Consider the following 12809-nt stretch of genomic DNA (forward strand, 5'->3'; position numbering starts at 1 on the left):
TGGAGAGGAGGCGAGGAGGAGGGGCAGCAGTACTGTAGCTGCACTGCTAGTACTAGAGGTGGAGAAGGGGGATGTCCGCCTCTCCCACGCTGCCACCCATAACTGGCAGAGCCTTGAGCTCAGCGTTGTCACATGACAAGAGGAGACGAGGCAGCAGCGAGGGGTCGTGCCCTGGGAGCGGATGCTCACTGCCCACACGTCAGCGCCCACCTGCCCACCTGTGACAAGCTGCAAGGAAGCCACGTGAAAATCAAGTGCAGGTTCCGAGGGGAGCCTGACAGGGAACCGCGGTTCTGACTAACACTCCTCTCTCAGGCTTCACACGGGGAGTCCTCTCCCCACACCAGGACATCCTTGATCATGGTGGGCAGGGCTGAGCCACGTCCAGGACAGACACGGCTTGGCCACTGAGGCTCAGACCACGAGACGGCTTCAGGAAGCACGAGACATGGCACCGCTGCACGGCGAGGACGCACACAGAGCCTTTTCTTGGCTCATCCCATGACTTATGTTACAGAATGTTCCAGAAAGAGTCCTTTAGAGACTGGATCCCAGGGCACTAACTGAAGGGCCACCTGGCCAGGACACGATACTTGGGTGGGAGACAATGGAACCCTCTGGCCACTCTGAGACGGTCCTGCAGAACAAAGGGCACTTTCTCTGGACGCTGAAGACTCCTTAGCACAGATGGCATCTGCTGAGGGTGGGGGAAGGGCACAGGGTGCAGCACAGCCTGGGTCCTCATGGGGTCCTTTCTCCCCGGAGCCGGAGCAGTCAGCTCAGTGAATTCGGTCCAACCTGAAGATGGCTGAGCCCGGCAGCAGGATACAGCAGCCGCCCACACTGCTGGCCGCCATCCAGAAAGCCACGGGGCGCTGGAAATAGCATCAGCAAAGGCATCTGCAGGGAGCACCTCAACAGTGGCTGAAAATGTGGGTCACTGCTGGGCCCTCGGGGAGTGGCGCCTGACAGTGCCAACACTGGGCTCAGTCAGGAGGTCTGGTGACACCGTGGAGAGCAGGGCAGTTAGCCAAAAGGTCGCCAGTCCAAATCCACCTGCTGCTCTGAGGGAGACACATGTAGAAGCCCCAGGGGGCAGCTGGGCTCTCCTGCAGGGTGGCCGGGAGGAGGTGGGCCATGAGGGAGGGAGTGTAGCTGGGCTCTCCTGCAGGGTGGCCGGGAGGGGCAGGGGGCAGGGGCCATGAGGAAGTATGTTTAGCTGATTTGTTTTGTTTGGCTCAGGCTTAAATCACATGATTATATACTAAGCAAGGGAGGTCCAGTGGCCTAGTGGTAAGGAGTTGCGCTGTCAACCCAGAGGACCATAGTTCAAAGACACCAGCTGCTCTAAAGTAGAAACATGGATCAACCCCTCCTGTGTGACCGTCTGCCGCTGAAAACCCGCTGGATGGGCAGCTATAGGTCAGTTCTGACTTGACAGCACACAACAACAACACATTCTAACCAACGATGGTCAGTCAGGTAAGTCAGTCTGGAGCTGTCCACACAGCGGCCACTGGCTACAGGTTTTAGTTTAAATGAACTAAAAACATAAAGTTACAGGAGCTCTGGTGGCATACTGTGTTAGGTGCTGCGCTGCTAACTGGAAGGTCAGCAGTTCAAAGCCACTAGCCACTCCCCTGGGAAAAGACGGGTAAGATCTGCATTGTTGCTATCACTGTCACAGGGGCTGAGAGGCCAGCTCCCTCTCAGTGTGACCCCGCGTACGACAGACCGGACACGGCCTCCTCACACGGTCTGCTGCGCTCGAGCCTCTGCTGCGGTCAGGGACTGTCCACCTGGTTCAAGGTCATCCTCTCTTTCTCTGACTCTCTACTTCCCGAGTACGATGCCCTTTTCCAAGACTGGCCCCTCCTGAGCACATGGTGTGTGAGGCGGTCTCCCCTCCCTTGCCTCCAAGGAGCACTCAGGCTGCATTTCTTCCAAATCCGTCTGTTCATCCGGCGGTCCATGATGCAGTCAATACTCCTGGTCAGAAGCACCACGCAAAAACACCGATTCTTCCTCAGAAACCGGATGGAGGGCCTGTGTGGGCAGGAGTAGATCTGAGAGCAGTGGGTTTGATCTTCTGATTAAACGTAAGCAAAAGCTGACACTTCAGCCTCACCATCCCGCTCGCCACGTTTCAGACTCGGCAGTCCCATGAGGCCAGTGGTCACTGTGTCCAACAGACCGGAAGCTGAGTATGCTCACTGCTGTGGGAGCATCAGGGGTGCAGTGCAGCCGAGAAGCTTACATTTCGGTCCAAACTCCCGCTCCGCAACCTCGTGACCAAGCCTAATGACCACTAGTCCTGCATCAAGCAATCAGTATCTGAACCTCAGTTTCTGCATCTGTGCAATGGGGCAGCTGTCAGCATCCAACGAGATGATGTCAAGATTTAGCCAGAATGCCCCGCCACAGACCAGCGATTTCAAAGCGTCGTCACCATCACTCAGAACTCTTCCCTGGCTCTCCTCCTCTGGTAACAGCCTGAATGACACTCAGGGACTCAACTTTGTATAAAATCTCCCAGTGACAATGTGGCCGGTATTATAGCTTTCACTCAAGAGCCACTTCCTATGGTTTCCCAGGGGACAGATGCGGAGCTGGGTACAGTGGTTACAAAACATACAAATGACAGAAAGCAGAGCTATCCTGAGGCCAGGCTGGTGAGACCGTGGAGCGTCCGAAACAGGTGCTGAGCTTGGGACCCTTCATCTTCCTGAAGAAGCAAAGTGTCCCCAGGTGTCGCATACAAGGTGAGAGCTCAGGGGAGGAGCGAGGGATGAAACCAGGAAGGTGACAAGTCCAGAGATGAACGGCTTCCAGGAAAGGGTCTGCCGAGGAAGTGGCTGACTCCAGTGAGACAGGAGACCTCAGACAGAGACCGACCCCGTTTCAGCACCTCCCTCCATTGGTCAAGGTTAAAAGCACAGGTGCTTCCCAGGCAGCAGTCTATGTGAGCTATCAGAGAGCTGAGGAAGAGCATGGTGGCCAATGTCCTCAACCGGGAGTGAGAAGCCCAAGGGCCTGGCCCTGCCTCGAGTCCTGAGCCCCCAGTGACTCAGGGTCAGTGGTAACAGTGTTCCAGGGCCTCCAGGAACCCCACTGGGGAGTAGGAACGGTGTGCACACACAGAAGAGCGGCACTCAGGGGAGAGAGCCAGCATGGGACAAAAGCCGGGCCGGTGTGGGTGTGGCAAGGACAAGGGGCCCAGGAGAACACAGCAGTCCACGCTACAGCCACTGAACATCTGGAGCTTTGGGTACCACACATGCTTATCTGACCTCATCTTACAGTCAGAGCTCCGCTCCTGAGAACTTCAAATACACACAAAAGTGTTGTGTGTGTAGATGCATGCACGTGCGTACCTGCGTACACTCATAGGTCCCAAACACCACATATTCCGTGATAAATGGCACCTGCTTAAAAATAACCCTTGATCTGTCCCTTCCTCCCATGCTCAAGTGGGGCCATGCAAGGGAGGAGGTCTGAGCTGTAGCTGTGATGAAACTGCCATGTTTGACAGGAGTCACGTAACTCATTTGCAAAGGTATTTAAAGGTTTGTAACAAAAGCAGAATTCTTCTTTAATGTTATGCTAATACTTGGTAATAAGGTAAAACCGTCACTTGTGGGTTTTGAATAATGAATATTGAAACTCGAGGTCTGATAACATCAACCTTTCCTATTATGCAAAGCTCACATAAAACTCATGGTGGCAGATGTGGGGGGAGTGAGTGTTACAGAGAGAAAGATGGACAGACGGACAAAACTCACAGGAGGGGGGTGTGTGTGTGTGTGTGTGTGTGTGTGTGTGTGTGTGTGTGAGTATGAGAGAGAGAGAGAGAGGAAGGGAGAAAAGGAGAAACAGACAGACACATAGACAATGTAAAAGAGAGGAACAACATGTCAGCATGCTCCCATACAGACAAACCCAGGCCAGCTTTGAGGGTAACACAATATCACTCAGCAGCCCAGACTCCAGTTCTCATCACCCCTGTCTTTCTCAGTGACACAGTGTTACTGACAACATTACAGCACCGACACACCCTTCCTGGTGTGACAGAGAGTCGGGTCTCACAGAAACCCAGTCCCACTTCCAACACCAAACCCGTGCTTTCCTACAATCATGAATGACAGCCCTCAGGGCTGAAGGGAAGCACTCACCACTTTGAGTTCTGGGACAGACCGGCTTAACGTCCATTCCTGGCTGTTCACAAAGGCATCTGTAAAACAGCAAGGTGAAAGCAGAGGTCAATGCTGTGATCCATATAAGGGTCAAGTTCAAACACTCATGTGCCATTTCCTAAACCGCAGAGACACCAAAGCCCACCCAGCCTGCTCCATCCATCCACTCTCACTCACACGAGTGCCATGACACCTGTCAAAGATTGTGTTCCAAAAAATACATCCATGGAAAGATACAATGTAGAAACTGTATGATGCTCCTAGATACATAAACCAAATAGTGATAAAAGGATTAAAGGAGGAAGTCAACACCCTTTAATCCCACCAAAACCTTAACCCAAGATAAAGGTGTTTCTCCAGGGTGTGGCTTCTACACCTTTTACCTCACAAGATATGAAAGGGAAGGAAAGGAGTCAAGGGATCTTGACCTCATCGAGAGTCACCAGGAGGGGAGGGTGTCTATTTGAACCCAGAAGCTCTTCCCTGACTCTGGGAAGACTAAAACACTTGGAGATCACCAAGGAACACCTAGCCTACAGGTGCTGAAGAAACATGGACTTGCCTTTACAACACACAGGAAGCAAGAGCAGGCCTTCCATAGACTGGCACTCGGCATCTGAACCCCCAGCTAAACTGTCAGAGAATAAATTTCTGTTTTAAAGTCATAACTCGTGACAGCAGCACCAGGTAACTATGACAACAGCCAGCGTCTTTCAGCTGAGCTCTCAGAAGCAAATCACCAGGCTTGTCTTCTGAGGCACCAAGCAGGCCCCACCTGCTGGCCTTTATGTCCACCCTCCACACGCCCACAGACTCTGAAAACCAGGTTTACGAGAGTAACACGTAGGAACCTAACAACCGTGTGCTTTAATCAGTGAGGGTCGGGGGCAGGGGGCCTGGGAAATCATCTATGAGGAACCAGGCCTGAGGGCATTAAACACTGCCAAAAGGCCACATGTAATGAGAAGGCTTTCTGGTCATTGTTACTTTTTGGTACCTTTTACACTTTATACCACCTGGCTGAGCTGCTACACAAAATAAATTAGAAGTTCGTTTTTAGATAAATCTAGTAATAAAGAAACCAACCCACTGCCCTCCGGTCACCTGGCTCCCAGTTCCCCTCCAAAGGGTTTCCTAGGCTGTAAATCTTAAGGTGGAGATTGCCCACCTCTCCCCCACAGAGAAACCACCGGCAGGTTAACACATCACACACAACACCACCAAGGCTCTTCAAAACAAAGACGATAAATGAGAGAAACAAACCACAAAGCACCACCGTGTCGATTCTGACTTGCAACAGCCCCAGAGGATGGGGCAGAACTGCCCGTGGGGTTCCTAGGGCTGGGCACCCTGCTGGAAGGATGTACCCGCCTCAATTCCCCCAAAGTGAGGAAAAGTCAAATCCCTGAGGTTTCGTTTAGATGTTCAAGGAATGCTTAGTCCACGGTGCCACCAGAACTCCAGAAGGTGACGTGTGAGTAAAATAAGCTCCCGTCATTAGCATGCTGCTGGCTTTTATACACAGACCATGTGACCACGACACGTTAAACGAGCAGTATCAAGTAAGCCGGGGCCTTCACATAGATGAGAACCATAACATAAACATGTGGATGCTGTGAACAGGCCTCTCTGCATTCCATCCTCCTCAGTGCCAAATATGCTTGTGATGATGTTGGCAACTAGGCTGAGAAGCGCTCGACTTCACGGGGAAAACTCACCTTTTGATAAAAACATCCCTTTCTAAACCATTTACTCCCCTTGCCAAGGGCCTCCCCACGCTAGCACTACAGGTTATAGCGCACAGGGACCCTGCAGGACACAGGAGGCCTACCCCAGAGGGGGCCTACCCCAGAGGGGGCCTGCCCCACAGGAGGCCTGCCCCAGAGGAGGGCTGCCCACTCTCGGATCCTGTCCCTCACACCCCATAGTCACAAAACCAGCACACTCCTCTAGTTTCTGCCTCTTCTGAGCAGAGCAGGGAGGTGCTGGGCTGCTGGAGCCAGCATCTCTCAAGAAAGGGTCTTGTCTCTCCAAAGTTTCATAAAATCATTGACTCTTAGTGCTTGCTGCATAGTATTCCATTGCCATGGTGATTAACCGTATAAATTATAATGTATATAAAACACAAAGTACATGTACAAAATACAATGGATACGAATGGTTATATACAAATGTATATATACACATACACACACACACACACACACACACATATGAAACACCTTACAAGCTTTCCCCTCTACACCCCAAACTTCCCCTCCTACTAAGAGAGATCCCATGTCTACGGGCTCCCAAGAATCATGGCACCTTCCAGGCAGGACGCTGCCCCTAGCCCATGAAATGCTCTTCAGAACCACCATGGAGAGAGAAGTGGGGAGCAGTGTGGTAACCTTCCGGCCTTTGTGCCCCCAGGTCATGACAGAGAGGACCCCGCACACAAGAAAGGTGTGCCTGGCACTGCAGAGAAGACCAACAAGATACACAAAAAACCCCAAGCCTTTTGTTCCGGGGAGGCTCGGTTTGTGTCCCTCCACCAGGCTGTCCTAACTGTCTCCTGACAACTCCTTCTCCATACTCTGCTCACTAAAGGACCTGGAGCTGTCCACTGCCAGGCTCTGGACTCAAGATCTGTTTCATGGAACACTCGGCCACAAAGTGTCCCTGGGACTCTTGGGCCCTGGTCAAGCTGCATGCAAAAGTACATTCTGACTGGTGAGCCGATGTGTTCTTGTTCTGAAAAGCCCTGAGCATAGACAGGACACAGACGTCTGAGGAACGGGGGTTGATTCCCAAAGCTTCATTACGTTCATGCTGCTGCTAACCGCTAAGTCAGCAGTTCAAATCCACTAGCTGGTCCACGAAAGATGTGCAGAACCCTCTCGTGAAAGATTCAGGGCGTTGGAACCTCAATGGAGGAGGGTTTTCCTGAGCTGGGACCCGGCTCGGTGACAGTGGACTGGACTTTGGAGGAGGAAAAGGAGCACTGTTAACCACAAGGCCAGCAGTTCAAATCCACCAGCCAGCTGCTCTGAGGAAAATGCGCATTCTCTTCTCATAATGATCGACAGCCTTGGAAACCTGATGGAGGGTCTAGTTGGGGTGACTCAACAGCTGTGAGTTCGGGGTACACCAAGCTTATCTACTAAGGTCAATTTTGTCAGCATAACCAGTGAACAGATGAATTCAAATTGTACCGGCTTTGTCTTCTGCTGGTCCCCATCCTGCCCTGCTCCCGTGACACTGATATTTCCCCCTAAACAGAGCAGTGGACACTGGTCGCTCCCCAGTAAAAGCTGGTCTTTACAACACCAAACAGTGCAACTTCCCCACCACCTTTAATTTGGCTCAGGGACAAATGGCTACAAGCATTTTTCTTTTTTCAAAAAGACCTTTTGAAGGGGAACTGCCCACAGGGCTGTGGCCTCCGCACTGTCCACCTAAAGAGGAACGACAAGCTTGCTGACACTGAACAGAATGCATGCAGGCGACGTGATGGAGCCTCACTTGTGTTTATGATGGGACTTGGGAGGCTAAGAGGGTTACTGCATCTGCGCCAGCTCCTGAGAGAACGGGGCACGGAGCGGACTAAGAGGCCATGGCAGGACAGAGCGGGTAAGCTGCCGAAAGCCACAGGAGCCCGGAGAGAAGCTAAAGCCCCATCTCTGCCCCCACAGCATTCTCAGCATGCATGCCTCTGCTCCCTGCCACACTCACCTGGGATGCCCAGCACACCTGGCCACAGGTGGGCAGCCCCTGGACGGCCCAAACCAGCACAGCAAGAGTCCCCAGTCTGATAACGCCCCATTGCCCCATTGCGTTTCTCAAGCTGAGTGTTAGACTCAAAGCTGCCTTCGCTCCTGATGTGCTAAGAAGATGCTGCAAATGTTAACTTCCAGCAGCTGGGATTTCTCAGGAAATGTGGGAAGGAGGCAGGATGGGAACCAATGGGGTCCAGAACCCTGACCCTGAGCCCCCCTCTCCCATCTGACCAGCTCCCCCCACCCCCTGCAGAAGAAAGCACAGGGGAGGGGAGTTAGGGGAAGGGGCTCAGAGGCCCTGGGCGTGGCTTGAATCTGAGGGAACTTACTACCCCTCTGACATCAGTTTCCTCATCAGGTAAATGGAAATACAGTCCCCCTGCTATTCAAAACCAGAGCACACCCACAGGACCATCCACAAATCAGAGGGCATGAAGTTACACAGCCATTATCATTACTGAACTGGCGGCAGTTCCGAACATTCCCCGAAAACCGAGTCCACTCTACTGAGTCAAGTTCAACTCAGTGCCCTCCATCAGGTTTCCTCCAATCCTTCATCTCAGGGAGCGGGGGGTGGGGGGATGGACAAAGAGGGGGTTGGGGAGATCACGGTGCCCAAACAAGGGTGACACAGCCTCAGCCCCAAAGAACTAGAGGGATCAGGGGCAGAGTCTCGCCTTCCATGCAGGAGGCCCTGGATGCGCCCCCGCCAGGTCCCCCCACGCCTGGCCATATCTCAGGGCATGCATGCTTGTGTTGCTAGAATGCTGAACGAGTGAGTCTCAGCAGAGCAGCTAAACTCAGTCTAAGAAGAAAGTCTAGGGGATTAACCTGCAAGAGTCAGCCAGTAAAATCCTTCTGGCTCCTGGTCCTGCCATCCCCAGAGGCTGGTGTTTAGGGCACAGGAGCAGGCCGCAGTTCTGCTGGGCATGGGGTCACCGTGAACAGAGGGGGCAACCTGGCTGCAGGTTCACGGCAGAGTCAGGGAGCCCTGCAGTTTCTAATCATGCCTCCGCGTTGATGGCATGCTCAGCCCCTCTGCAGGGTCTCAGAACCTTCTGGTAAAGCCTCCCAACCTGACCCACCGAACAAGGATGGCCCTCACCCTCCCCAGCAGCATCGTGGGCCCCTGTTCGTCCCTCCAGATCATCAACCAGCTGCAGCACTCAGCCACAATTAGAACCCATCACCAGTGTCACAAGACGCCCGTCACACTCTGCCTCGGTCCCATGTGGCTTAAGTGGCCACAAACACAGGTCCCAGACAGGACTCCCAAAATTATACACGACGGTAGGAAAAGAGGTTGAGATGACTGGTGATTTTTTTTTAAAGGAAAAAGCCATTATACCAGGGACTGAGACATTTTTTTAAAACCTCAAATTTCACAAAGATCTTTCTGAAAAGAAGGCATCATTCTTTTTCAGCAACCAAAAATAAAAAAGGGCATTTATTTTTAGTAACATTCCAGCACCTAAAAACACAGAACAGACGTGCAGAGAGGAGACTGGGATTGGCTGCCACACCCCCAGCAGTGAGGAAGGAAAGGTTTTGTAAAACCCTGGCAAGTCCTGAGAGCCACAGGTTTGGTCCCAGCCACAGCAACCAACTAGGACAATAAAGCAAGCCACACACTTTTGTTGTTGCTCCCCAGGGCATACACAAGCTCTGCTCATACTAGAGTCTACTAAACATGCAATATTAGGGTAAAATACCTGGAAGTATTAGAAGAATTGGCAGATTTGTGACACAGACACACAAAATGAGCAGAAGCTACTGGGGGAAGGACACCAACAGTTCGCTCACACGGAGCTGCTGACGGTGCCCCGTGATGCAGCCTGTGGAGAGATGCCTGCCAATCCAGGGGCGGCCCGGGCTGGTGGTTCAAATGTACCAGCAGCTCCTTAGGAGAAAGACGGGCAACCTCCTCTGTGGGACGGTCAGCCTCTGAAACCCCCTGGGGAGTAAACTACGAGTCGGCACCAACCTGGGACATTGAGTTGTCACAAACTTTCAGTCTGTAAAACAGGATGTCTGCAAAGTGCAAAGAAGCGGACAGCAGTAAAACCACGCGTGCCAAGGCCAGGCCACCGCCATCGGCTCAGCTTCCGCTCACAGGAGGCCTTCCTCAGGGTTCAAGGAAGGGGCCTGCCCGTCTCTCTCAGGGAGCTGGCAGTGAGTGTGAACGGATAACCTTTAGATTAACAGCCTGACATGCTACACACTTCACCACGAGGGCTACCTCATCCTACATGGCTGCTATTACTCACAAATGACGTGACAGCAGTTGGATTGAAAGCAAGTTCTGGATGCTTTGCCTGCTTCCCACGCCCTCAGCCCCTGACAGCACCTCTTACTCCATGTACCAAGCCCTCCAGGACAGGGAGGGAGGGCCAGGTCACCAAGTAGCCGCTGAGGCCAGCAGGCGAGCCCGCACTTCCAGCACTATTCCCCAGCTCTGATGCTAAAATTCCTAATTCCAGAATCCCTAGGATCCTAAAGGAAAAGGCTGTCACCCCATACCAGCCAGAAGGAAGTCATCATGTGAAAGTGTGTAACTTCTTAGCAAAGGTGTGGTTCTCTTTTGCTACATCGTTCTCAACAGTGTATCTGACTTCTTTTAATTAGAGAGGCCAGGCCATCTCCTGCCAGAACACTGAGGCCATGGCACACTTGGTCTGGGAGTATGAGGAAGTCATGTTTGAGGAGAAGCAAGGAATGGGATTGGGGAGGGGGGGAAACTACTCCTTTATTCCTTAAATTATGAAGACAGATGCCTAGAGTCTTAAGGGGTGCTCAGGCAGTCCAGTCAGCTCTCCCTCGTTGTGTTCTTTCCATCGGAATGACTCACCATCTGTGTACTGACGTCACACCTTGGAATGTTTCACTATCAACTGACGGCTGCACAATCCTGCACCCACCCCACTGACTTATTTACTGGGGAACTACCAGGGTCTCTGAGTTGCAAATGGTTCACACACTTGGCTGCTAACTGCAAGTCTATCCATGGTCTCCTCAGAATAAAGACTTGACAATTTACTTCCCCAAAATTAGCCCTGAAAACCCTATGAAACACAGCGTGACTCATGCACGCTGGGTCTTAATGAGCATGGACCAACTCAACCACAGCAAGTTTGTTACTTTAAAAAAGAAACAAATACATACAGAGAGAGACACACACACAAACCAAAACGAAAATAGCACACCTTTGAAAAATGATAAAATAGGGTCATTTCATGAAATGGCATGAATCAGAAATTGTAGATGAAAAGAAAATCTATCAATCAGTTTCACAACCACTTTCTGAGAGGTAAAGGTAGACAGCCATTTTTAAAAGTGTTTTTCTTCTCTAAATCTGTGTGGACACTACGATATTAGCATACAAATTTCAACAGAATGAAAGTCCATTTCCAACATGCAACCTCGATCACGGCACATGATAGGCGAGTTCTTGGTAAAGAGGAAGCTGGATTACAGAAATAAAAATGCGTGCCCAAAGACAAGGCAATTAAGAAGTTCGTAATCTGAAATACAGTAGAGGCAACTGCTGTCAGGGACATTTCCGAAGTGAGTGTTTTCGACGCCTATGTGCTTCCAAAGCTCTATGTGAAACTGCACTACTGTGTGAGTTGTGCCATTCACAGCAAGGTGGTGAGGAACCATTCTCGTGAAGCCCGAAAGGACCGGACACCTCCACCTAGATTTAGACCTGCAGGTGCTGCCCCACGACCACCACCAAAGCCCATGTAAGGATTTGATTCCTTAAAAGGCTGAAGAAAAAACTCGTCTGAAAAGAAAATGGAAATTACACTTTAAAAAAAAATGTTGCCCGATGAGAACAAATCCTGGAGGAGAGAGAGGAGGAGTGGCAGCATTTACAACCCAGATGCTGGCTGCATGAGCAGCTCGAGCACGGGGGGCCAGAGGGCCCGAGGGTGGCCCAGGGCTGGGCAGCGCACAGTCCTCCGTGTCCTGGGGCTGGTCCGAGTAGTAGCAGCAGCAGCAGCAGCAGCAACGCGCTGGCTTCCCGTCAATCCTGTGCTGAGGCAAATCGAACCGGACAGCTTTAATACCAGGAAGAATTGTAAACACAGTCAGTAATACTTTCTAATTCGTGGTGCAATTAATGTTTATAATAAAGGATGGCTCGATAACAGAAGAAAATAATCCCAGATTACAACAGGAGAAGCTGTCAGAACAACCTGGTTCCCTGCTGCCCCCTATTCTGGGTAAAAAACAACCGAGACACTGGTGGAGGCTGTGAGGGTTCACAGTGTCAATCAATCCCCAGACCACGTGTCCGTGGCAGAGGGGGCTCTACGTAGACTGGTCACAGCCGGCCATCACCCCCAACAGAGACGTCACTGCTCACCTGAAGTTAGAGGAGGCAGAGGGTGGGTGGGCAGTAAGGGGACAGGCCCACCTGAGCAGAGACACTTCACAGTCCTCCTCGGAGAAAGAGAGGCCACCTCTTCCCGTGAAGACTGATGGCCTTTGAAGGCCGCTGGAGAGTCACAATGAGTCAGAATCAACTCAGCGGCAGTGAGGGTTTCCTTCTGAGCCCCAGGGAGATAACAGTTACCGAGCAACATAAAACGTAGGCCCCTCACGCAGACTCTATTCTCAGCATAAGCAGCCACGCGGGTCCCCAGCCGCCCACACGGTCACTCACACTCTGGCCCACTGCGGCGGCCTCTGTAGGCTTCGTGTGCCTTTCAACCCAAGGGCTCACCTCCCAGCACCATACTGGATGATCTCTGCTTGAATAACTTTCAGAAGTGGGTAGCCAGGTCTTTCTTCCTACTCTTAGTGTGAAACTCTGCTGCATGCAAATACCAGTGGCCTAGAGTCCAGCATCACA

General features: G+C 51.9%; 1 protein-coding gene across 1 annotated transcript in view; it reads right to left on the minus strand.

The window, feature by feature from the left end:
- Nucleotides 1-4229, minus strand: part of AGAP1 (ArfGAP with GTPase domain, ankyrin repeat and PH domain 1) — a 405039-nt gene extending 400810 nt beyond the window's left edge. Inside the window, exon 1 of the mRNA XM_006893452.1 lies at nucleotides 4173-4229. The gene's annotated coding sequence lies outside the window, so the exon portion shown is untranslated. The remainder of the gene's footprint in view (nucleotides 1-4172) is intronic.
- Nucleotides 4230-12809: the final 8580 nt, after the last annotated feature.

This window comes from Elephantulus edwardii, unplaced genomic scaffold (genome assembly GCF_000299155.1).
Source record: "Elephantulus edwardii isolate Elephantulus edwardi_28Jun2011 unplaced genomic scaffold, EleEdw1.0 scaffold00127, whole genome shotgun sequence".
In the NCBI taxonomy this organism is placed as follows: domain Eukaryota; kingdom Metazoa; phylum Chordata; class Mammalia; order Macroscelidea; family Macroscelididae; genus Elephantulus; species Elephantulus edwardii.